At 39.6% G+C, this 24414-nt stretch overlaps 1 protein-coding gene and 1 pseudogene across 13 annotated transcripts in view; both read left to right on the plus strand.

The window, feature by feature from the left end:
- TANC2 (tetratricopeptide repeat, ankyrin repeat and coiled-coil containing 2) overlaps positions 1-24414 on the plus strand; it is a 642298-nt gene that overhangs the window by 467805 nt on the left and 150079 nt on the right. The gene's annotated exons all lie outside the window — the stretch shown is intronic.
- Positions 18221-22788, plus strand: LOC143685586 (protein EURL homolog pseudogene; annotated as a pseudogene).

The raw sequence follows: 24414 nt of genomic DNA on the forward strand, positions 1-24414 counted from the left end.
GACTCCACTTACACTTATATTTGGCTACTGGAAGTTGTCCCACAATTTATTGATGTTATTGTATTTTGGAATATTCATTTTTCTCTCTGTGTTCAATTTTGGATAGTTTTTATTACTGTGTCTTCAAGGTCACTATAATTTCACTTCTATCTTTAATCCTATCTAGTATATTTTTCATTTCAGATGTTATAGCTTCAGAGTTCAATTTAGGTCTTTATGTCTTCTTTAGCCCTCCTTAACTTTTTGAAAATATGGAATGCAGTTATAATCACTACTTTACTATTCTTCTCTGCTAATTCTAACATCTGTTCCAATTCTGAGTCAGTTTCAATTAATTTATTTTTCTCCTTATTATATTTTCCTGCTTCTCTGAATGCCTGGTAATCTTTGCTTTGATGCCAGGCATTGGGAATTTTAGTTTGTTGGATGCTGGATATTTTTGTATTCCTATAAATACTTTTAAACTTTGTTCTGAGATGTGGTTAAGTTATTTGGAAGCTGTTGCTTTTGAGTCTTTCTTCTAACATTTGTTAGGCAAGGTTGCAGCAGCATTTATTCCAGGGCTAATTATATTCTCCACTGCTGAGAAATTGACCTTTTCATGTATTCTATCTCATTACTATAAATTGTGAAATTTTCTCTTCTTACTGGTAGAACAGGCATTGTTCCTGATGCTTCAGTAAGGAACAATGCTTACAGCTTTTTGTAAGTATTGGGCATTTTTCTTTCTAATTATTTGAGATGATTCTTACTCCAGCCTTGGGTAGTATCCTCGCATGCATGTGCCAATCAGTACTCTGCTGGTTATTCAAGGATACACTCCACAGATCTCCAGAGTTCTTTCTGTACAGCTCTCTCCTTTTCAGCATGCTGTCCTTCGCACAGTAGCTTCTTTGGTCTCATTGACTCTCAGTTCCATCTTCTCAATTCAGGTGGACTATTGGAATCCACCTGGGTTCTCCCTCTGTACACCATGACCTGAAAATTCTCTTAAAGCAGTTAGCAGACATTTACAGGGTTTATTTACCTCATTTGTTTTCTGTATCTCAGATCACTTTTCTTCATGGCCTTATGCCTAGTATCCCAAAAACACTGTTTCATGTATTTTGTCTAGGGTGTTTTTGTTTTGTCTTCGTTGTTTTAGGTATATGGGTGTTGGTTTGCTAAAGCTGCTGGAATGCAATGTGCCAGAAATTGTGTTGGCTTTTACAAGAGGGATTTATTAGCTTATTTAAAGCTTGCAGATTTACAGTTCTAAACCCAAGAAAATGTCCCAGTTAAGACATCAGCAGGTTGATAACTTCTCTGAAGAAAGGCTTCTGGAATCCAGGGTTCTTCTTTCAGCACAGCACGCAAGGCACATGAATGGCATCTACTTGTCCTTCATTCCTGGGTTTCCTTCTCCTGGTTCTGGTGGCTTCCTCTCTGATCTTCTGTGGGTCCTTTCTTAGCATCTCCAGGGCTTTTCTCTCTGTACTCTCTTGAAACTTCTCTGGGTGTTTCTCCTTGAGTTTTTTCTGTCTTTCACCCTCATAAAGAACTCCAGTAAAGGATTAAGGTCCAACTTGAATGAGGTGGGTCACATCTCAATTGAAACAACTCAATCAAAAGTTCCCACTTACAAGAGGTCTGCACTTACAGGAATAGATTAAAAGAACGTGGCTTTTTCTGGGGTACATGACAGCTTCAAACCAGCACAGTGGATGAATTCAATCCCTCTTACTCTATCTTGGCCAGAAATATAAATTCATGTCAAATATATTTTTTTAAAGGTGGAATAAACCTGAGCACAAATCCAAACTCTCATTAGGAAGTGGCTGTCTCAGTAGTTACAATGGGATTATCCATAAGCTAAAAGGTTATCATTATTATGAAGAATTAAATAGGATGATTATTTGTATCTCAATGTAGTATGTTGTCTTGATTCTTAGATTCTCCTTCCTAACAAGACATTATTACTAAATAGATGGGTATAGATCCAGCCTTCTCAACTTTACTGCCTAGATGAGAGGAAAATAGTTTTGTATTCTTTTTAGAAAATCCATCCTGTCCTCTCTGAACCTAATTCTAAGGCACATATCCCCCCTTCTCACCATCCTCTCACCCCAACTTCATATAGGATATACTATTCTTTGATTGTCAATGCATTGACCAGCATCTAGGCTTTGCTTCTGGTATGCTCAGAACTTGAGAAATGATAGTTTTTATTCCTGTCTGTTATTTAAAGGCCCACTTGATTATGACACATTCTTTAAATAGAAATGTATCCCTGAAAAGTGGTAGTAGGATTATTCATTTCCTTTTATTATCAAAGTACAGAGCAGTGGTTTTCAGAGACCTGAGTTTGCATCCTCTGGCTTTCCTGTTTTACCAGAAGTGAGTCTGTACACATTTCCCTGCAGTTGAGAATATAAAATCCATATTCACTTTTTTCATTCATGAATTTATTTATTAAACATTGTTGAATTATATATCCTGTGACAAGAGCTGTATTATTTAATAAAGACTTAACAGGTTAGGTGATTGTGATAGTGTGAGTTGATGATATATTGGGTAGGGGTTGATATGATCATGTCATATACATAGATTTGGTGGCTGTGGATAGAAGGAATGTGAAGGAAGCAAAGTCAGTCATGAAAAGCCTGGTTAAGTATATAGTGAAAGTGAGAGATGATGAGAACCTAAACTACATGGCTGTCATTCATTGAGCATTTATTAGGTTGTGAGCAAAGGACTTTACATTTTCTCATTTAGAGCTCATAAAAAATTATGAGGTAGATTCTCATATTATCCTCAAATTATAATGACAAAACTGAATCTCAGAGTAATCTAGCAACTCCTCTACCATTATAGTGGCAATGGAATGGAAAAAGAAAAAAAGGATTGTATCTGATACATAATAGGAACTATGACAAATCGGATGTAAAGATTAAGGAAGAGTAAACCCAGGGTGAGTACCAAGTTTCTATCTTGGAAGACCAGGTAGATAGGGCTATATCTTTAACTGAGATAGCAAATAGAGAAGAAAAATAATTAAAGATCCTGAGATACTAGGTTTAGTTTTAAACATTTTAAGTATGGGATTTCTTTTGTAAATGCAAGTAAATTAATAAGTGTTGGAAATGTTGTGGAGGAATTTAGAAATGAGGTCTGGAATAGAAATACAGACTTGGAGACAATCACCACTTAGAAAATTAAAGCCATTAGTCTCTTTCTTTGAGATTACCAAGAGAAACAATGAGGAACGGGGAAAAAAACCCAATAAAATGTAGAACCTAGGGATTGACAGTCTTTTGAGAATGGGAAGGAGAGGAGGACTCATTAAAGATATATCAGGAGGAGAGGACCAGAAAAAAGAACAAAAAAAAATTTGTCATTTTAAACCCAAGAAGCGAGAGTATTTCAAAAAGGAGGAGTTGGTTAACAACACTAAATACTAAAGGATGATTAAGAAGCATAAAGACGGGAAAAAAACACTTAACTGTTGGATTTAACAGTTTGAAAGTCTAGTCTACATTATAACAAATGTTCCACATCAGTGTGAGATGTTAATAATAGTGTGAAATACGGGAATTCTATGGTTTATGCGGGATTGTTCTGTACACCCACAACTTCTCTAATAATGAAAAAAGAAAGTCTTTAGGGAGATTAGCCAAAACAGTTTCAGCAGAGTCATATAGATGAAATCCAGACTGGAATGAGATATTATAGAAATTGAAATTGAGTATAAATTGCCTTTCTGTTTTAAAAAAGTTGGGTGACGGAAGGAAGAAGGGCAGTAAGACAAAAGAAGCCTCAAAGAGAGAAGCCAGTATGCTCTCAACATCCACTTCATTTTGTTTTATTTTAAATAAGTGTTTTTGGGGAACGGGGGAGGTGATTATGGTTGCACTGGTTTTCTTTTTTTGGCTTGATGATGTGTAAAGTGACAGCAACTAACAGATAATGGCTGCCACTGTTCTAAGAACATTACATGGATTAACTCATTTAAACCTCACAGAATTGTTACCCCCATTTAAAGATGAGGAAGCTGAGATACAGAGTTACATAAGTCACTAGCCCAAAGTCATCCAGCTAGTAAGTGACAAAGACAGGATACAAACTACTGCAGCCTGGTTTTGAGCCCAGTCTTACCCACTCTGCTGTATGTTTCCCTGCTGACCCAAAAAATAATTCTGATTGATTGAGTGATTTTACAGAAGTTATCCAGAATGAACATTTCTCAGGCTATTATCTTCATATTGTTTTTTAGGACATAATTTAAATCGCTTTACATTAAAAAAAAAAAAAACTTGTTTCCTGGGGCAGAAGTAGCTGCCTACTGAGGCAAGAATAAACAACACAGCCGAGCCGCCCGACCTCCTTCCCCCCTCTCTTTCTCCGCCGGCCCACAGCAGCCGAGCCGCCCGACCTCCTTCCCCCCTCTCTTTCTCCGCCGGCCCGCAGCAGCCGAGCCGCCTGACCTCCTTCCCCCCTTTCTTTCTCCGCCGGCCCGCAGCAGCCGAGCCGCCCGACCTCCTTCCCCCCTCTCTTTCTCCGCCGCCCCGCAGCAGCCGAGCCGCCCGACCTCCTTCCCCCCTCTCTTTCTCCGCCGGCCCGCAGCAGCCGAGCCGCCCGACCTCCTTCCCCCCTCTCTTTCTCCGCCGCCCCGCAGCAGCCGAGCCGCCCGACCTCCTTCCCCCCTCTCTTTCTCCGCCGGCCCGCCGCGCGGCGCCCACGCCCCGCAGCAGCCGAGCCGCCCGACCTCCTACCCCCTTTCTTTCTCCGCCGGCCCGCCGCGCGGCGCCCACGCCCCGCAGCAGCCGAGCCGCCCGACCTCCTTCCCCCCCTCTTTCTCCGCCGGCCCGCCGCGCGGCGCCCACGCCCCGCAGCAGCCGAGCCGCCCGACCTCCTTCCTCCCCCTCCTCCCCCTCCTGCTCCGGCTGCTCTCCAACCACCACGGTGCCCTCTTCCCCCGCCTTCACCGTGCTCCTCCGCCACCAGCCTCGACAGCCTTGCCGCCCTCACCTTTCCTCCTCCAGAACAGCTACTGGGGGAGTGGAGATAATACAGAGCAGCTCCCGGAGCCACGAGGGAGATCAAAGGGACAGCGTACCCCATCCTGACTATCTGGGAGAACCAGCTCCGGTGAGATCACCAAGGGGCACGGGCTTTCCTGGGTGGGACGGCAAGCGACCGGAGTCCCTCCCTTCCACCTTCCCAGGCCAGCTGGTAGAATTGGACAGGCGGTCCCCTTAGGCCGCGCCGGCTGGTGCCCCCACCACACGAGGCCCCCCGGAACAACTGAGATAGTTGGGTCGGAAATCCCCAGACTGCGGAGAACAGTGACCGGGGGATCCCTTCCAAACACGTGACTCCCCCGTCGGCTGGGAACAGTGCACTCTCCCGGGCTGCGACAGCTGGCGCCCTCCCGCCACGCTTGGTGCCCCGGGCCGACTAGCAAATTTGGCCGGACGCTCTCCTGTGCTGCGACGGCCGGCGACCCTCCCCGCATTTGGAACCCCAGGCTGGCTGGCATTCTTCCAAGACGCTTCGGCTGCCGAACCTCCCCTACGGCGAGAATTTTCCAGAGTTAAAGGACCTACAGCAACTTTCACTGGTGGAACCCACAGACAAACGTGTGCCACGAGCGCCACCTATGGGGCAGGATAAGAAAAACAGAACCAAGAGATTGCACAGAAAAATCTTTCAACCTGTGGGGTCGAACACCCGGGGAAATCTGACTCAAATGCCCAGACGCCAGCAGAAGATAACGGATCACGCTCAGAAAATTGAACATATGGCCCAGTCAAACGAAGAAACCAATAGTTCAAATGAGATACAGGAGCTGAAACAACTAATGCTGAATATACGAACAGAAATGGAAAACCTCTTCAAAAACGAAATCGATAAATTGAGGGAGGACATGAAGAAGACATGGGCTGAAAATAAAGAAGAAATAGAAAAATTGAAAAAACAAATCACAGAACTTATGGAAGTGAAAGATAAAGTAGAAAAGATGGAAAAAACAATGGATACCTACAATGACAGATTTAAAGAAACAGAAGATAGAATTAGTGATTTGGAGGATGGAACATCTGAATTCCAAAAAGAAACAGAAACTATCCGGAAAAGAATGGAAAAATTTGAACAAGGTATCAGGGAACTCAAGGACAATGTGAACCGTACAAATATACGTGTAGTGGGTATCCCAGAAGGAGAAGAGAAGGGAAAAGGAGGAGAAAAACTAATGGAAGAAATTATCACTGAAAATTTCCCAACTCTTATGAAAGACCTAAAATTACAGATCCAAGAAGTGCAGCGCACCCCAAAGAGATTAGACACAAATAGGCGTTCCCCAAGACACTTACTAGTTAGAATGTCAGAGGTCAAAGAGAAAGAGAGGATCTTGAAGGCAGCGAGAGAAAAACAATCCGTCACATACAAGGGAAACCCAATAAGACTATGTGTAGATTTCTCAGCAGAAACCATGGAAGCTAGAAGACAGTGGGATGATATATTTAAGTTACTAAAAGAGAAAAACTGCCAGCCAAGACTCCTATATCCAGCAAAATTGTCCTTCAAAAATGAGGGAGAAATTAAAACATTCTCAGACAAAAAGTCACTAAGAGAATTTGTGACCAAGAGACCAGCTCTGCAAGAAATACTAAAGGAAGCACTAGAGTCAGATACAAAAAGACAGAAGAGAGAGACATGGAGAAAAGTGTAGAAAGAAGGAAAGTCAGATATGATATATATAATACAAAAGGCAAAATGGTAGAGGAAAATATTATCCAAACAGTAATAACTCTAAATGTCAATGGACTGAATTCCCCAATTAAAAGACATAGACTGGCAGAATGGATTAAAAAACAGGATCCTTCTATATGCTGTCTACAGGAAACACATCTTAGACCCAAAGATAAATATAGGTTGAAAGTGAAAGGTTGGGAAAAGATATTTCATGCAAACAACAACCAGAAAAGAGCAGGAGTGGCTATACTAATATCCAACAAATTAGACTTCAAATGTAAAACAGTTAAAAGAGACAAAGAAGGACACTATATACTAATAAAAGGAACAATTAAACAAGAAGACATAACAATCGTAAATATTTACGCACCGAACCAGAATGCCCCAAAATACATGAGGAATACACTGCAAACACTGAAAAGGGAAATAGACACATATACCATAATAGTTGGAGACTTCAATTCACCACTCTCATCAATGGACAGAACATCTACACAGAGGATCAATAAAGAAATAGAGAACCTGAATATTACTATAAATGAACTTGACTTAACAGACATTTATAGGACATTACATCCCACAACAGCAGGATACACCTTTTTTTCAAGTGCTCATGGATCATTCTCAAAGATAGACCATATGCTGGGTCACAAAGCAAGTCTTAACAAATTTAAAAATATTGAAATCATACACAACACTTTCTCGGATCATAAAGGAATGAAGTTGGAAATCAGTAATAGGCGGAGGGCCAGAAAATTCATAAATACATGGAGGCTCAACAACACACTCTTAAACAACAAGTGGGTCAAAGAAGAAATTGCAAGAGAAATTAGTAAATACCTAGAGGCAAATGAAAATGAAGACACAACATATCAAAACTTATGGGACGCAGCAAAGGCAGTGCTAAGAGGGAAATTTATTGCCCTAAATGCCTTTATCAGAAAAGAAGAAAAGGCAAAAATGCAGGAATTAACTGTCCACTTGGAAGAACTGGAGAAAGAACAGCAAACTAATCCCAAAGCAAGCAAAAGGAAAGAAATAACAAAGATTAGAGCAGAAATAAATGAAATTGAAAACAGGAAAACAATAGAGAAAATCAATAAGACCAGAAGTTGGTTCTATGAGAAAATCAACAAGATTGATGGGCCCTTAGCAAGATTGACAAAAAGAAGAAGAGAGAGGATGCAAATAAACAAGATTAGAAATGAAAGAGGAGACATAACTACTGACCTCACAGAAATAAAGGAGGTAATAACAGGATACTATGAACAACTTTACGCTAATAAATACAACAATTTAGAAGAAATGGACAGGTTCCTGGAAAGACATGAACAACCAACTTTGACTCAAGAAGAAATAGACGACCTCAACAAACCAATCACAAGTAAAGAGATTGAATTAGTTATTCAAAAGCTCCCTAAAAAGAAAACTCCAGGACCAGACGGCTTCACATGTGAATTCTATCAAACATTCCAGAAAGAATTAGTACCTACTCTCCTCAAACTCTTCAACATAATCGAAGTGAAGGGAAAACTACCTAATTCATTCTATGAAGCCAACATCACCCTCATACCAAAACCAGGCAAAGATATTACAAAAAAAGAAAACTACAGACCAATCTCTCTAATGAATACAGATGCAAAAATCCTCAATAAAATTCTAGCAAATCGTATCCAACAACACATTAAAAGAATTATACATCATGACCAAGTAGGATTCATCCCAGGTATGCAAGGATGGTTCAACATAAGAAAATCAATTAATGTAATACACCATATCAACAAATCAAAGCAGAAAAATCACATGATCATCTCAATTGATGCAGAGAAGGCATTTGACAAGATTCAACATCCTTTCCTGCTGAAAACACTTCAAAAGATAGGAATACAAGGGAACTTCCTTAAAATGATAGAGGGAATATATGAAAAACCCACAGCTAATATCATCCTCAATGGGGAAAAATTGAAAACTTTCCCCCTAAGATCAGGGACAAGACAAGGATGTCCACTATCACCACTATTATTCAACATTGTGTTGGAAGTTCTAGCCAGAGCAATTAGGCAAGAAAAAGAAATACAAGGCATCAAAATTGGAAAGGAAGAAGTAAAACTATCACTGTTTGCAGACGATATGATACTATATGTAGAAAACCCAGAAAAATCCACAACAAAATTACTACAGCTAATAAATGAGTACAGCAAAGTAGCAGGCTACAAGATCAACATTCAAAAATCTGTAGCTTTTCTATACACTAGTAATGAACAAGCTGAGGCGGAAATCAAGAAACGAATCCCATTTACAATCGCAACTAAAAGAATAAAATACCTAGGAATAAATTTAACCAAAGAGACAAAAAACCTATATGAAGAAAACTACAAAAAACTGTTAAAAGAAATCACAGAAGACCTAAATAGATGGAAGGGCATACCGTGTTCATGGATTGGAAGACTAAATATAGTTAAGATGTCAATCCTACCTAAATTGATTTACAGATTCAATGCAATACCAATCAAAATCCCAACAACTTATTTTTCAGAATTAGAAAAACCAATAAGCAAATTTATCTGGAAGGGCAGGGTACCCCGAATTGCTAAAAACATCTTGAGGAAAAAAAACGAAGCTGGAGGTCTCGCGCTGCCTGACTTTAAGGCATATTATGAAGCCACAGTGGTCAAAACAGCATGGTATTGGCATAAAGATAGATATATCGACCAATGGAATCGAATAGAGTGCTCAGATATAGACCCTCTCATCTATGGACATTTGATCTTTGATAAGGCAGTCAAGCCAACTCACCTGGGACAGAACAGTCTCTTCAATAAATGGTGCCTAGAGAACTGGATATCCATATGCAAAAGAATGAAAGAAGACCCATCTCTCACACCCTATACAAAAGTTAACTCAAAATGGATCAAAGATCTAAACATTAGGTCTAAGACCATAAAACAGTTAGAGGAAAATGTTGGGAGATATCTTATGGATCTTACAACTGGAGGTGGTTTTATGGACCTTAAACCTAAAGCAAGAACACTGAAGAAGGAAATAAATAAATGGGAGCTCCTCAAAATTAAACACTTTTGTGCATCAGAGAACTTCATCAAGAAAGTAGAAAGACAGCCTACACAATGGGAGACAATATTTGGAAACGACATATCAGATAAAGGTCTAGTATCCAGAATTTATAAAGAGATTATTCAACTCAACAACAAAAAGACAGCCAACCCAATTACAAAATGGGGAAAAGACTTAAACAGACACCTACGAGAAGAAAAAATACGGATGGCCAAGAGGCACATGAAGAGATGCTCAATGTCCCTGGCCATTAGAGAAATGCAAATCAAAACCACAATGAGATATCATCTCACACCCACCAGAATGGCCATTATCAACAAAACAGAAAATGACAAGTGCTGGAGAGGATGCGGAGAAAGAGGCACACTTATTCACTGTTGGTGGGAATGTCAAAGGGTGCAACCACTGTGGAAGGCAGTTTGGCGGTTCCTCAAAAAGCTGAATATAGAATTGCCATACGACCCAGCAATACCATTGCTAGGTATCTACTCAAAGGACTTAAGGGCAAAGACACAAACGGACATTTGCACACCAATGTTTATAGCAGCGTTATTTACAATTGCAAAGAGATGGAAACAGCCAAAATCTCCATCAACAGAAGAGTGGCTAAACAAACTGTGGTATATACATACGATGGAATATTATGCAGCTTTAAGACAAGATAAACTTATGAACCATGTAATAACATGGATGAACCTAGAGAATATTATGCTGAGTGAATCCAGCCAAAAACTAAAGGACAAATACTGTATGGTCCCACTGATGTGAACGGACATTCGAGAATAAACTTGAAATATGTCATTGGTAACAGAGTTCAGCAGGAGTTAGAAACAGGGTAAGACAATGGGTAATTGAAGCTGAAGGGATACATACTGTGCAACAGGACTAGATACAAAAACTCAAAAATGGACAGCACAATAATACCTAATTGTAAAGTAATCATGTTAAAATACTGAATGAAGCTGCATCTGAGCTATAGGGTTTTTTTTGTTTTTGTTTGCTTGTTGGTTTGTTTGTTGCTGTTGTTTTTTACTATTACTACTACTTTTATTTCTTTTCTTTATATTAACATTTTATATCTTTTTCTGTTGTGTTGCTAGTTCCTCTAAACCGATGCAAATGTACTAAGAAACAATGATCATGCATCTATGTGATGATGTTAAGAATTACTGAGTGCATATGTAGAATGGTATGATTTCTAAATGTTGTGTTAATTTCTTTTTTTTTTCTTTCCGTTAATAAAAAAATAAAAAATAAAAAATAAAAAAAAAAAGAATAAACAACAGATCCTAAAGGTGCTTAACTCTTGTAAATGGGAGGAGTCCTTCTAGAAACTACGTAGACAAATTGGTACCTGTCTTGGTTTAAGAAAAATAAGCTTGTTTTTTGTTGTTGTTGTTTGCTTTGCCTATGATTGGTGCTCATTTAATAACAGAATATGTATTTTTCATCTGTTCTATGTAAAAAAAAAAAAAAAGCATGCATGACATGAACCCTAAAAATGTACCTAAAATTATCTTTTGCTCTGAGAAACAGGGGTGCTTTCTGGCTGTACTTTACAGTCATTATGGAAAAATGTGAGTAAATAGAGCTCTGCTTTTATTTGTTCCAGACCTTGTCTTGTGTTACACACACCATTTCTTCTGCCAGTTCTGTGACTGACTTCTTTTTAAAAGATTTATACTTGTTTTCCATAATTAAATGTGCTTTCTCTAAATCCAGTTAGAGCTCTTTTTGTCCACATTTTCCCTTCCCCTTTCCTTTTTACTGCAGGTGTCTATATTTGTATTTAGTCAGATCTATAACCTTGATGAACTTATGTTTGTTTGGGTTTTTTTGTTTTTTTTTTTTTTTTTATTAATTAAAGAAAAAAAAGAAATTAACACAACATTTAGAAATCATTCCATTCTACATATGCAATCAGTAATTCTTAACATCATCACATAGATGCATGATCATCATTTCTTAGTACCTTTGCATCGATTTAGGAAAAGAACTAGCAAAACAACAGGAAAAGATATAGAATGTTAATATAGAGAAAAAAAATAAAAATAATAATAATAGTAAAAAAAAAACAAGAAAAGAAAAGGAAAAAGAAAAAAAAAGACAAACAAACAAACAGACAGACAGAAAAAAAAACCTATAGCTCAGATGCAGCTTCATTCAGTGTTTTAACATGATTACTTTACAATTAGGTATTATTGTGCTGTCCATTTTTGAGTTTTTGTATCTAGTCCTGTTGCACAGTCTGTATCCCATCAGCTCCAATTACCCATTATCTTACCCTGTTTCTAACTCCTGCTGGACTCTGTTACCAATGACATATTCCAAGTTTATTCTCGAATGTCGGTTCATATCAGTGGGACCATACAGTATTTGTCCTTAAGTTTTTGGCTAGACTCACTGAGCATAATGTTCTCTAGGTCCATCCATGTTATTACATGCTTCATAAGTTTATTCTGTCTTAAAGCTGCATAATATTCCATCGTATGTATATACCACAGTTTGTTTAGCCACTCGTCTGTTGATGGACATTTTGGCTGTTTCCATCTCTGTGCAATTGTAAATAACGCTGCTATAAACATTGGTGTGCAAATGTCCGTTTGTGTCTTTGCCCTTAAGTCCTTTGAGTAGATACCTAGCAATGGTATTGCTGGGTCGTATGGCAATTCTATATTCAGCTTTTTGAGGAACCACCAAACTGCCTTCCACAGTGGTTACACCATTTGACATTCCCACCACAGTGGATAAGTGTGCCTCTTTCTCCACATCCTCTCCAGCACTTGTCATTTTCTGTTTTGTTGATAATGGCCATTCTGGTGGGTGTGAGATGATATCTCATTGTGGTTTTGATTTGCATTTCTCTAATGGCCAGGGACATTGAGCATCTCTTCATGTGCCTTTTGGCCATTTGTATTTCCTCTTCTGATAGGTGTCTGTTCAAGTCTTTTTCCCATTTTGTAATTGGGTTGGCTGTCTTTTTGTTGTTGAGTTGAACAATCTCTTTATAAATTCTGGATACTAAACCTTTATCTCATATGTCATTTCCAAATATTGTCTCCCATTGTGTAGGCTGTCTTTTACTTTCTTGATGAAGTTCTTTGCTGCACAAAAGTGTTTAATTTTGAGGAGCTCCCATTTATTTATTTCCTTCTTCAGTGTTCTTGCTTTAGGTTTAAGGTCCATAAAACCGCCTCCAATTGTAAGTTTCATAAGATATCTCCCTACATTTTCCTCTAACTGTTTTATGGTCTTAGACCTAATGTTTAGATCTTTGATCCATTTTGAGTTAACTTGTATAGGGTGTGAGAGATGGGTCTTCTTTCATTCTTTTGCACATGGATATCCAGTTCTCTAGGCACCATTTATTGAAGAGACTGTTCTGTCCCAGGTGAGTTGGCTTGACTGCCTTATCAAAGATCAAATATCCATAGATGAGAGGGTCTATATCTGAGCACTCTATTTGATTCCATTGGTTGATATATCTATCTTTATGCCAATACCATGCTGTTTTGACCACTGTGGCTTCATAATATGCCTTAAAATCAGGCAGCGCGAGACCTCCAGCTTCGTTTTTTTTTTCCTCAAGATGTTTTTAGCAATTCGGGGCACCCTGCCCTTCCAGATAAATTTGCTTATTGGTTTTTCTATTTCTGAAAAATAAGTTGTTGGGATTTTGATTGGTATTGCATTGACTCTGCAGATCAATTTAGGTAGGATTGACATCTTAACTATATTTAGTCTTCCAATCCATGAACACGGTATGCCCTTCCATCTATTTAGGTCTTCTGTGATTTCTTTTAACAGTTTCTTGTAGTTTTCTTTATATAGGTTTTTGTCTCTTTAGTTAAATTTATTCCTAGGTATTTCATTCTTTTAGTTGCAACTGTAAATGGGATTTGTTTCTTGATTTCCCCCTCAGCTTGTTCATTACTAGTGTATAGAAATGCTACAGATTTTTAAATGTTGATCTTGTAACCTGCTACTTTGCTGTACTCATTTATTAGCTCTAGTAGTTTTGTTGTGGATTTTTCCTTGTCTTGTTCCTGATCTTAGGGGGAAAGTTTTCAATTTTTCCCCATTGAGGATGCTATTAGCTGTGGGTTTTTCATATATTCCCTCTATCATTTTAAGGAAGTTCCCTTGTATTCCTATCTTTTGAAGTGTTTTCAACAGGAAAGGATGTTGAATCTTGTCAAATGCCTTCTCTGCATCAATTGAGATGATCATGTGATTTTTCTGCTTTGATTTGTTGATATAGTGTATTACATTAATTGATTTTCTTATGTTCAAGCATCCTTGCATACCTGGGATGAATCCTACTTGGTCATGATGTATAATTCTTTTAATGTGTTGTTGGATTCGATTTGCTAGAATTTTGTTGAGGATTTTTGCATCTATATTCATTAGAGAGATTCGCCTGTAGTTTTCTTTTTTTGTAATATCTTTGCCTGGTTTTGGTATGAGGGTGATGTTGACTTCATAGAATAAATTAGGTAGCTTTCCTCCACTTCGATTTTTTTGAAGAGTTTGAGGAGAGTTGGTACTAATTCTTTCTGGAATGTTTGATAGAATTCACATGTGAAGCCGTCTGTCCTGGACTTTTCTTTTTAGGAAGCTTTTGAATGACTAATTCAATTTCTTTACTTGTGATTGGTTTGTTGAGGTCATCTATTTCTTCTTGAGTCAAAGTTGTTTGTTCATGTCTTTCCAGGAGCCCGTCCATTTCATCTAAATTGTTGTATTTATTAGCATAAAGTTGTTCGTAGTATCCTGTTATTACCTCCTTTATTTCTGTGAGGTCAGTAGTTATGTCTCCTCTTCCATTTCTGATCTTATTTATTTGCATCCTCTCTCTTCTTTTTGTCAATCTTATTGATTCTCTCATAGAACCAACTTCTGGTCTTATTGATTTTCTCTGTTGTTTTCATGTTTTCAATTTCATTTATTTCTGCTCTAATCTTTGTTTTCTTTCCTTTTGCTTGCTTTGGGATTAGTTTGCCGTTCTTTCTCCAGTTCTTCCAAGTGGACAGTTAATTCCTGCATTTTTGCCTTTTCTTCTTTTCTGATATAGGCATTTAGGGCAATAAATTTCCCTCTTAGCACTGCCTTTGCTGCATCCCATAAGTTTTGATATGTTGTGTTTTCGTTTTCATGCGCCTCGAGGTATTTACTAATTTCTCTTGCAATTTCTTCTTTGACCCACTCGTTGTTTAAGAGTGTGTTGTTGAGCCTCCACGTATTTGTGAATTTTCTGGCACTCCACCTATTATTGATTTCCAACTTCATTCCTTTAGGATCCGAGAAAGTGTTGTGTATGATTTCAATCTTTTTAAATTTGTTAAGACTTGCTTTGTGACCCAGCATATGGTCTATCTTTGAGAATGATCCATGAGCACTTGAGAAAAATGTGTATCCTGCTGTTGTGGGATGTAATGTCCTATAAATGTCTGTTAAGTCTAGCTCATTTATAGTAATATTCAGATTCTCTATTTCTTTATTGATCCTCTGTCTAGATGTTCTGTCCATTGATGAGAGTGGTGAATTGAAGTCTCCAACTATTATGGTATATGTGTCTATTTCCCTTTTCAGTGTTTGCAGTGTATTCCTCATGTATTTAGGGGCATTCCGGTTTGGTACATAAATATTTATGATTGTTTTGTCTTCTTGTTTAATTGTTCCTTTTATTAGTAGATAGTGTCCTTCTTTGTCTCTTTTAACTGTTTTACATTTGAAGTCTAATTTGTTGGATATTAGTATAGCTACTCCTGCTCTTTTTGGTTGTTATTTGCATGAAACAGTGATAATTTCTTCCATTAGTTTTTCTCCTCCTTTTCCCTTCTCTTCTCCTTCTGGGACACCCACAACACGTATATTTGTGCGCTTCATATTGTCCTTCAGTTCCCTGATCCCCTGTTCAAATTTTTCCATTCTTTTCCCTATAGTTTCTGTTTCTTTTTGGAATTCAGATGTTCCATCCTCCAAATCACTAATTCTATCTTCTGTCTCTTTAAATCTATCATTGTCGGTATCCATTGTTTTTTCCATCTTTTCTACCTTGTCCTTCACTTCCATAAGTTCTGTGATTTGTTTTTTCAGTTTTTCTATTTCTTCTTTTTGTTCAGCCCATGTCTTCTTCATGTCCTCCCTCAATTTATCGATTTCGTTTTTGAAGAGGTTTTCCATTTCTGTTCGTATATTCAGCATTAGTTGTCTCAGCTCCTGTATCTCATTTGAACTATTGATTTGTTCCTTTGACTGGGCCATATTTTCAATTTTCTGAGCGTCATCCGTTATCTTCTGCTGGCGTCTGGGCATTTAATCAGATTTCCCTGGGTGTTGGACCCCACAGGTTGAAAGATTTTTCTGTGAAATCTCTGGGTTCTGTTTTTCTTATCCTGCCCAGTAGGTGGCGCTCATGGCACTCGTTTGTCTGCGGGTCCCACCAGTAAAAGGTGCTGTGGGTCCTTTAACTTTGGAAAACTCTCGCCGTGGGGGAGGTTCGCCAGCCGAAGCGGCTTGGGAGAGTGCCAACCCGAATCTCCCAGCCGGCCTGGAGATCTGAACGTGGGGAGGTTCGCCAGCCGCCGCAGCCCGGGAGAGCGCCCTTCCGAATCTCCTAGCCAGCCTGGGGCACCAAGCGTGGTGGGAGGGCATCAGCCGCCGCAGCCCGGGGGTGTGCACCATTCCCAGTCGAACCGGGAAGCCACGTGTTTGAAAGGGACCCCGGTCACCGTTCTCCGCGGCCTGGGGATCTCCGATCCAATTCTCCCAGCTGGTCTGGGGGGCCGTGCGTGAGGGGGGGCGCCAGCCGCCGCGGCTTGAGGGGACCGCCTGTCCAATTCTCCCAGCCAGCCCGGGGAGAAGGGAGGGAGAGACTCCGGCCTCCTGCCGCCCCGGCCCAGGGAAGCCCGCGTCCCTCGGCGATCTCACCGGAGCGGGTTCCCTCAGCCAGTCACCCGTTCCAGAATGGGGTACGCTGTCTTCTTGATCTCTGTCGTGGCTCTGGGAGCTATTCTATATCGTTTCTACTCCCCTAGTAGCTGTTCTGGAGGAGAAACTAAGACCCGCGCGTCTTACTAAGCCTCCATCTTCTCCGGAAGTCCCTTATGTTTGTTTTTAAAAATGTTTACTCTGCCTTAAAGATCAGTTATTTCTATAAACCAAGGTATATAATTATAATTATTGATGGTGTCATGGAGTCTGTTTCCTAGAAAACAGATGTATAATGCATAATGACCTAATCCATACCATTTAGTAAATTATACATTTGCCTGCTGCAAGCCTCATTTGCATTGAAGAGATGCACATGCTGATCTGGGTCTGGAGTGGTTGTTAAATCCGTTCAAGAAACTACTTTCTAAAGCTTGTCTTATCTGTGTATCATATTGGAATGTTTCTTTCCTTTTTTTTTTTTTTTACCAACATCATATCAGGAAATTTTTCAGATATACGAAAAAGTCAAAAAAATTTTACAATAAACATCCATATACCTACCACCTTGGTTTTATATTTATCTTATTTTAACATTTTACTCCTTATCACATATCCATCCATCTATCTATCCCATTGTCCATCTGTTATTCACATGCATCCCAAATTACATTGCAGATATAAGTGTACTTTTATTAGAATGTTTTCAGAAAGGTGATGGTCTTCCTGCTCTGTTGTTACCCTGTGACAGATACTTCTGGTATCAGAGGTAAGAAGCCACATTCTGTTACTAAATGGTATGGATTAGGTCATTTTTTTCCCTTAGTTCAGCCATAGTTTCAGTGCTGATTTCTCACTGGACTATTTCACTGTTTCTGTATTAGAAGTTTTCTTGAAAACCAGCTGATAACCACAAAACAGAAACTTTTTTTTAGGAATATGAACCCCACAGAGATCATTCATCGCTTCCATGCCCCACATGCAGGCTGGTAGCTCTTTCTTGTTCACATGCTGTAAATTTATATTTGGGTACACAGGATGTACGGTTTTCTGTTATCATAGTGATCTGACAAAAACTCGAGGTTCTGAGGTACAGAACTGTTTCTGGGCTGTTCTCAGTGTCTACAGTTGTTGTACCATATGGTACTAGGTTAATTTTGTCTGTGTTCTTCTCTTGAAGCTTTTGTGAATTGATTACAGTTTTAGAAAATTTTAAAAATAACTTTTAAAAATGTCAAAGCTTTCTCAGAATAAAATATGATGAAGGATTACATCAACATGAGAACAAGTGATCTTAATAGAATTTTCACTTAAGCATTTAAGTTGAATCCTTATTCCATATTGCAAATTGACATTTGTGTCAAGTCTCCTTTGACACAAAATGCAAAGTAATTTCTGATGTGAAGAGATATGTCTGTTAATTTTGAAAGCAGTTGAGTCTGTCAGTAAAGTCTCTCTCTAGAAAGATCATCTCTGACCAAGCATGCAAGGAGAGGTGAGGAAGAAAGAAGCTGGCTACGTTAGTCAGATAAGCCTAATCAATTCTAGTCATCATTGGGATGGCTCATGTCACATTCAGATTTAATCGTCATATCCTGTAGAACAGATGGAACATAACATAATAGAGAAAGCCTGCTTTAGAATAAGACTTAGGTTTCGATTCTGGTCCTGAAACCAACTGTGATCTTAGGTCTGTCTAAGCCTTAAGTGGCCTTATCTTTAACAGTTTTACAAGAATGATGGCGAAGGGCAATTGTTCTCTCCTCAGGTAAGGAGAGCCCAAGTGTGAGGTGGACCTAGGTAAGGCTACCTTTGCTTCCTTTTCACCACCATGAAGCATGGGATCTAGCTCAGGCCGAATGACCATCTGTTTCTCCTTTCCTTCACACCTATGGGATTCCTGAAACCACCCAACTAGAGCTTGGTGATCCTTAACAGTCTCTCCTGCCCAAGGACACTCAGAACATCTCCCCACCCCCCACCCCAAAAAAATTCACTGAGCAATAAGCAACCCCCTGCTGTCGAGTGATAGTAGAGAAAATGATACAGTAGGAAATTCCAAGTGTCATTCCCTCCACTGAAGCAACCATTAAACTGTCAAAAACTCACCAAATTATATTTTTCAGAACTCTGGAATCTAATTTTTAAAAAAATATACAGCAACCAGAAAAGTGCTTAATGAACAATGAGCAAAGAAGCTGCTAAATTTTGGCATTGAAGAAATATATGTCAAGCCACTGGAGACCACTGAAAAGACAGAACAGATACTTCAGGAACGACACACCACAAGGAATACAGTCCCTGCAAAAACAATTTAGAAAATTCACTAAACAAACAGCTTATCTTGACAAGCAACAGTAGGTGGGGAATCTAATTTCCAGCATTACCACTTATAATATTCAAAATGTCAGCTGTTTAGCAAAAAATTTACAAAACATACAAAGAAACAGGAAAGTATGGCCCATTCACAGAAATTGGCAGAAACCATACATGAGGAAACCCAGACATTGAACTTAGAGCACCAAGTCTTTAAATCATCTGTCTTAAATATGTTCAAAGAGCCAAAGGAAACCAGGATAATAATATATGAATATAAATGGAGAATATCAGTAAAAAGTTTTTTTTATAAGGTAAAAAGGAACCAAGAAGATTTCTGGAGCTGAAAATTTTAATAGCTGAAATGAATAATTCTTAGAGATTCCGGAGCCTATTTGAGCAGACAGCAGAAAGAGTTAACAAAGTTTGTCCAGAGTGATGCCCCGATGAATCCCAGAGTGATTCGATCAGTGAGTGGAAAAGTATTTGCAAAGCCCCCTTCGGGGAATGGTGAGAACGGGGAGAAATTCAACTTCCGCAAGTTGAATTCTTGATATTCCCACAAGCAGTGTGGACAACCAAAGCTATAGGCTGAGCCCACAGTCTTGGGGTTTGTTCATATGAAACTTAACCCCACAAAGGATAGGTCAGGTCTACTTAAAATCTAGGCCTAAGAGTCACCCCCAAGAGAGCCTCTTTTGTTGCTCAGATGTGTCCTCTTTCTCCAGCCAACACGACAAGCAGTCTCATCACCCTCCCCCTCTCTGCGTAGGACATGACTCCTAGGGGTGTGGACCTTCCTGGCAACGTGGGACAGAGATCCTGGAATGAGCTGAGACTCAGCATCAAGGGATTGAGAAAAACCCTAGAATGAACTGAGAATTAACATCAAGGGATTGAGAGAACCTTCTTGACCAAAAAGGGGAAGAGTGAAATGAGACTAAGTGTCAATGGCTGAGAGATTCCAAACAGAGTCGAGAGGTTATCCTGGAGGTTATTCTTACGCATTAAGCAGATATCACCTTGTTGTTGAAGTTGTAGTGGAGAGGCTGGAGAGAACTGCCTGAATATGTAGAGCTGTGTTCCAGTAGCCATGTTTCTTGATGATGATTGAACAATGATATAGCTTTCACAATGTGACTCTGTGATTGTGAAAACCTTGTGTCTGATGCTCCTTTTATCTACCATATCAACAGACAAGTAGAACATATGGAATAAAAATAAATAATAGGGGGAACAAATGTTAAAATAAATTTAGTTTGAAATGCTAGTGATAAATGAAAGCGAGGGGTAAGGGGTATGGTATGTATAATCTTTGTTTTTTCTGTTATCATTTTATTTCTTTTTCTGTTGTCTTTTTATTTCTTTTTCTAAATCGATGCAAATGTTCTAAGAAATGATGAATATGCAACTATGTGATGATATTAAGAATTACTGATTGTATGTGTAGAATGGAATGATATTTTAATGTTTTGTTTGTTTGTTGTTAATTTTTTTAATTAATAAAAAAAAGTTAACAAACTTCTGGATAGATCAATTGAGATTATCCTGTCTAAGGAGCAAAAAGAATAAAAGTGAAACAAAGTCCCCAGAGTTTGAAGAACCTATGGGACTCCATCAATTGTATCAATATATAGAAATGAGAATCCCAAAAAGAGAAGTGAGAGAAAGGTAAAGAAGCAAATAATATTTGAAGAAATAATGGCCAGACACTTCCCAAATTTGATGAAAGGTATGAATGTACACATTCAAGGTACTCAAGAAATTCTAAATAGGATAAACTTAAAGAGATCACATTGAGATACACCATTAACAAACTGTCAAAAGCCAATGGCAGCCTTCTCCAACCCTTACCCTGGGGCAACAGTTTCCACTATGCCTATGCAGGAGGTGGTAACGGGCCCATCTATCTACACACCTGGAGAGGGGTGCATGAGGAGCCACTTTCCAGAGAATGGGACGCTGTGAACAAAGAGGAGCAATGTGTAAACATTGATTTGAATGATTTATAATATTTGCAGTGTTTGTAAACTAAAAACAGACAAAGAAACAGTCTCCTTCTGCCACATCTGTTTTGAGCTAAATATTGAGGGAGTACCAAAATCTAATCCCTTGCATACCAGATCTTTAAGGGGTGTTCTAGTTTGCTAGCTGCCAGAATGCAATATACCAGAATCAGAATGGTTTTTAAAATGGGGAATTTAATAAGTTGCTAGTTTACAGTTCTAAGGTCGAGAAAATATCCCAGTTAAAACAGCTCTGTAGAAATGTCCAATCTAAGGCATTCATCCAGGGTAAGATACCTTGGTTCAAGAAGGCTGATGAAGTTCAGGGTTTCTCTCTCAAGTGAGAAGGCACATGGCGAACACAGTCAAGGCTTCTCTCTTGGCTGGAAGGGCACATGGCAAACACTGCATCATCTGCTAGCTTTCTCTCCTGGCTTCCAGTTTCATGAAGCTCCTCAGGAGGCGTTTTCCTTCTTCATCTCCAAAGGTCGCTGGCTGATAGACTCTCTGCTTCATGGTGCTGCAGCATTCTCTGCTCTCTCTGAATCTCCCATTCTCCAAAATCTTTCCTCTTTTATAGGACTCCGGTAAACCAATAAAGACCCACCCAAATGGGTGGAAACATGTCGTCACCTAATCCAGTTTAACAACCACTCTTGACTAAATCACATCATCCAAGGAGATGATCTGATTACAGTTTCAAACATACAGTATTGAATAGGGATTATTCTACTTTTATAAAATGGGATTCTGATTTAAAACATGGCTTTTCTAGGAGGCATACATCCTTTTAAACCAGCACAAGGGACCATAAAGACTGTTTTGAAAAATACCATTGGATTGCAAACCAGTATTGGTTTCATTCTAAGCTTTCAAAAAGCATGTAAGAAATTAAAACCATTTTGAGTAAAAAGATAAACTGGATTGTATAATAAGCACAAAATAAGCATGTGGATTTAGATTCTAAATGTGCTAAAAAATACCCAGCATCGCCTGTTTAATTTCAAACATAAGCCAGATAAAAAGTTATTACCGAAGTTTGTCTCCCAAGTACCAAAACAGTATGCAAAATGGATAGATGGAAGTACAAGTGGCATCTCAAAGTGTACACAAAGAATTTTGGTGAAGAGGTAAAATACAGACTTTGGACTTGCTGTGTTATAAGATGCTAGTGCCACTTTATGCCATAATAACGTATTGTGGCCTCATACTCGCAACCAGATGCAGAAAAAAGAAGAGAGAGTATCTACTCCAAAGGCTGATGTCCAGATCCAGCATCCACATTATAGCAGGTCAAAGAGTCTTTTTCTTGTACCTGGTGTGTTAATTCTTCAATTTCTCGTCAGAAACCCTGGAAGCCAGAAGGCAAAGGAAAGACAAATTTAAAATGCTTAAAGAAAAAAAAAATCTGTCAATTAAGAGATCTGCATCCTGAAAAACTATCTTTTGAAAATAAAAGAGACACTTCCAGGAAGATGGCAAAATAGAATAGCATGGAGCCCTGCTCCATGGAAAACTTAGAGAAGGGACAAGAGGTCCACTGAGGTGGCAATTCAGGAAGTCTTCTGCACCACATGCGGCAGCCCTGGTTGCAGAGGCCGAGGAACTGAGAGGCAGAAAGCTAGAGCCTGGCACAGAGGTGCAGAGCCCGCAGGAGTGCACAGATGGGAGCCTGGGACTAGGAAATAAGCCAAGCCGCATTCCTTTGGTGTGCTACCCTCACCAACACAGCCCCGTGACCAGTGACCCACCGCACACCCCACGTACCCAAACCCCGTCATCCACTCCCATTCCCCATGCTCCAGGTGCCCCCACCCCACCAATGCCCACTGCACGTACCTGCCCCACACCCCCACCCCAAGTGCAGCCCAACCCACCTCTCCTGCACCCCTCTCAAGCACTACCTGCCCCTCCGTTTTCCCTTCAGGCTGTTGCCAGCACATAAAGGCTGTGGGCACTAACCTCCATACCTAGGCTATCCTTGCCCCCCTGCCCATAGTGTTGCACAGCCTCACTCCACCCCATCTGAGCACTGCGCATTCATTCACAGCACTCCCAGGCCCACGCATGCGCATGGGCCAGCAGTCACATCATTCAGCTCTGGAAACTGCACCTTACAGCAGTCCTAGAACCATGCATGCTCACGGCCCTCAGCCACACTTCCCTGACCTGTGCAGCCGGGTCACATCTGCCTCCAAGAAGGCATAACACAGACCTGCTGCCACAGCTGTATGCATTCACAAAAGGTCCCTGTGCCTTAGGCCAGTGCACACCAGGGTTACACCCCCAAACCGGTGCACCTGCACAGCTTTATCCTCCCTGACCACTGGGCACCCATGTTCACAAGCATCAGCGTAACATCCCCAACCTGCATGCACCAGTACCTTGCCTGAAACAAATTACCACACTGCGTGCCTATCCCATGCCCTGCTGCCTGCTGTACAACCATCCCAGAAACACAGGACCTTACACTACTGAAAGAAATCAACTCCCAAAGTAAATCAGTCAGGATATGTACATGCTGTGAAGATAGCAGAAAATCACTAAACGTATCACAATGCAGACGAATATAGCCCTGCTAATGATGAAATTAAAACACCAGAGGAGACACAGACATTGGAACAACTAATCAAAGATGTTCATACAACTCTACTTAATAAAATAAGTGGGATAGCAAATGACATAAAGGAGATCAGGAAGACAGTAGAAAAGCATAAAGCGGAATTTGAAAGAATAAAAGAATAATAGCAGTTATAACAGAGATTAAAGACTCTGGTGACCAAATAAAAAACATACGCATAACACTATACACCAGATTTGAAGAGACAGAAGAAAGAATAAGTGATATAGAAGACAGGATAATTGACTTCGAAGATTCAGAACAGCAAATGGAAAAAATTGAACTGGATCTCACGGAAATGATAGACAAAACAGAGCACTCAAATATAAGAATCATGGGTGTCCCGGAAGGAGAAGAGAGGAGTAAAGGGCTAGGAAGAATAGTTGAGGATTGTGCTGGTTTGAAAGGATGTATGTCTCCTAGAAAAGCCATGTTTTAACCTAAATCTCATTTCATAAAGGCAGAATAATCCCTATTCAATACTGTATGTTTGAAACTATAATCAGATCATCTCCCTGGATATGTGATTTAATCACGAGTGGTTGTTAAGCTGGATTAGGTGACGACATGCCTCCACCCATTTGGGTGGGTCTTGATTAGTTTCTGAAGTCCTATAAAAGAGGAAACATTTTGGAGAATAAGAGAGATTCAGAGAGAGCAGAGCAGAACGACATAGCCGCAAGAAGCAGAGTCCACCAGCCAGTGACCTTTGGAGATGAAGAAGGAAAATGCCTC

Source organism: Tamandua tetradactyla, chromosome 6 (assembly GCF_023851605.1).
Source record: "Tamandua tetradactyla isolate mTamTet1 chromosome 6, mTamTet1.pri, whole genome shotgun sequence".
NCBI classification, from domain to species: Eukaryota; Metazoa; Chordata; class Mammalia; order Pilosa; family Myrmecophagidae; genus Tamandua; species Tamandua tetradactyla.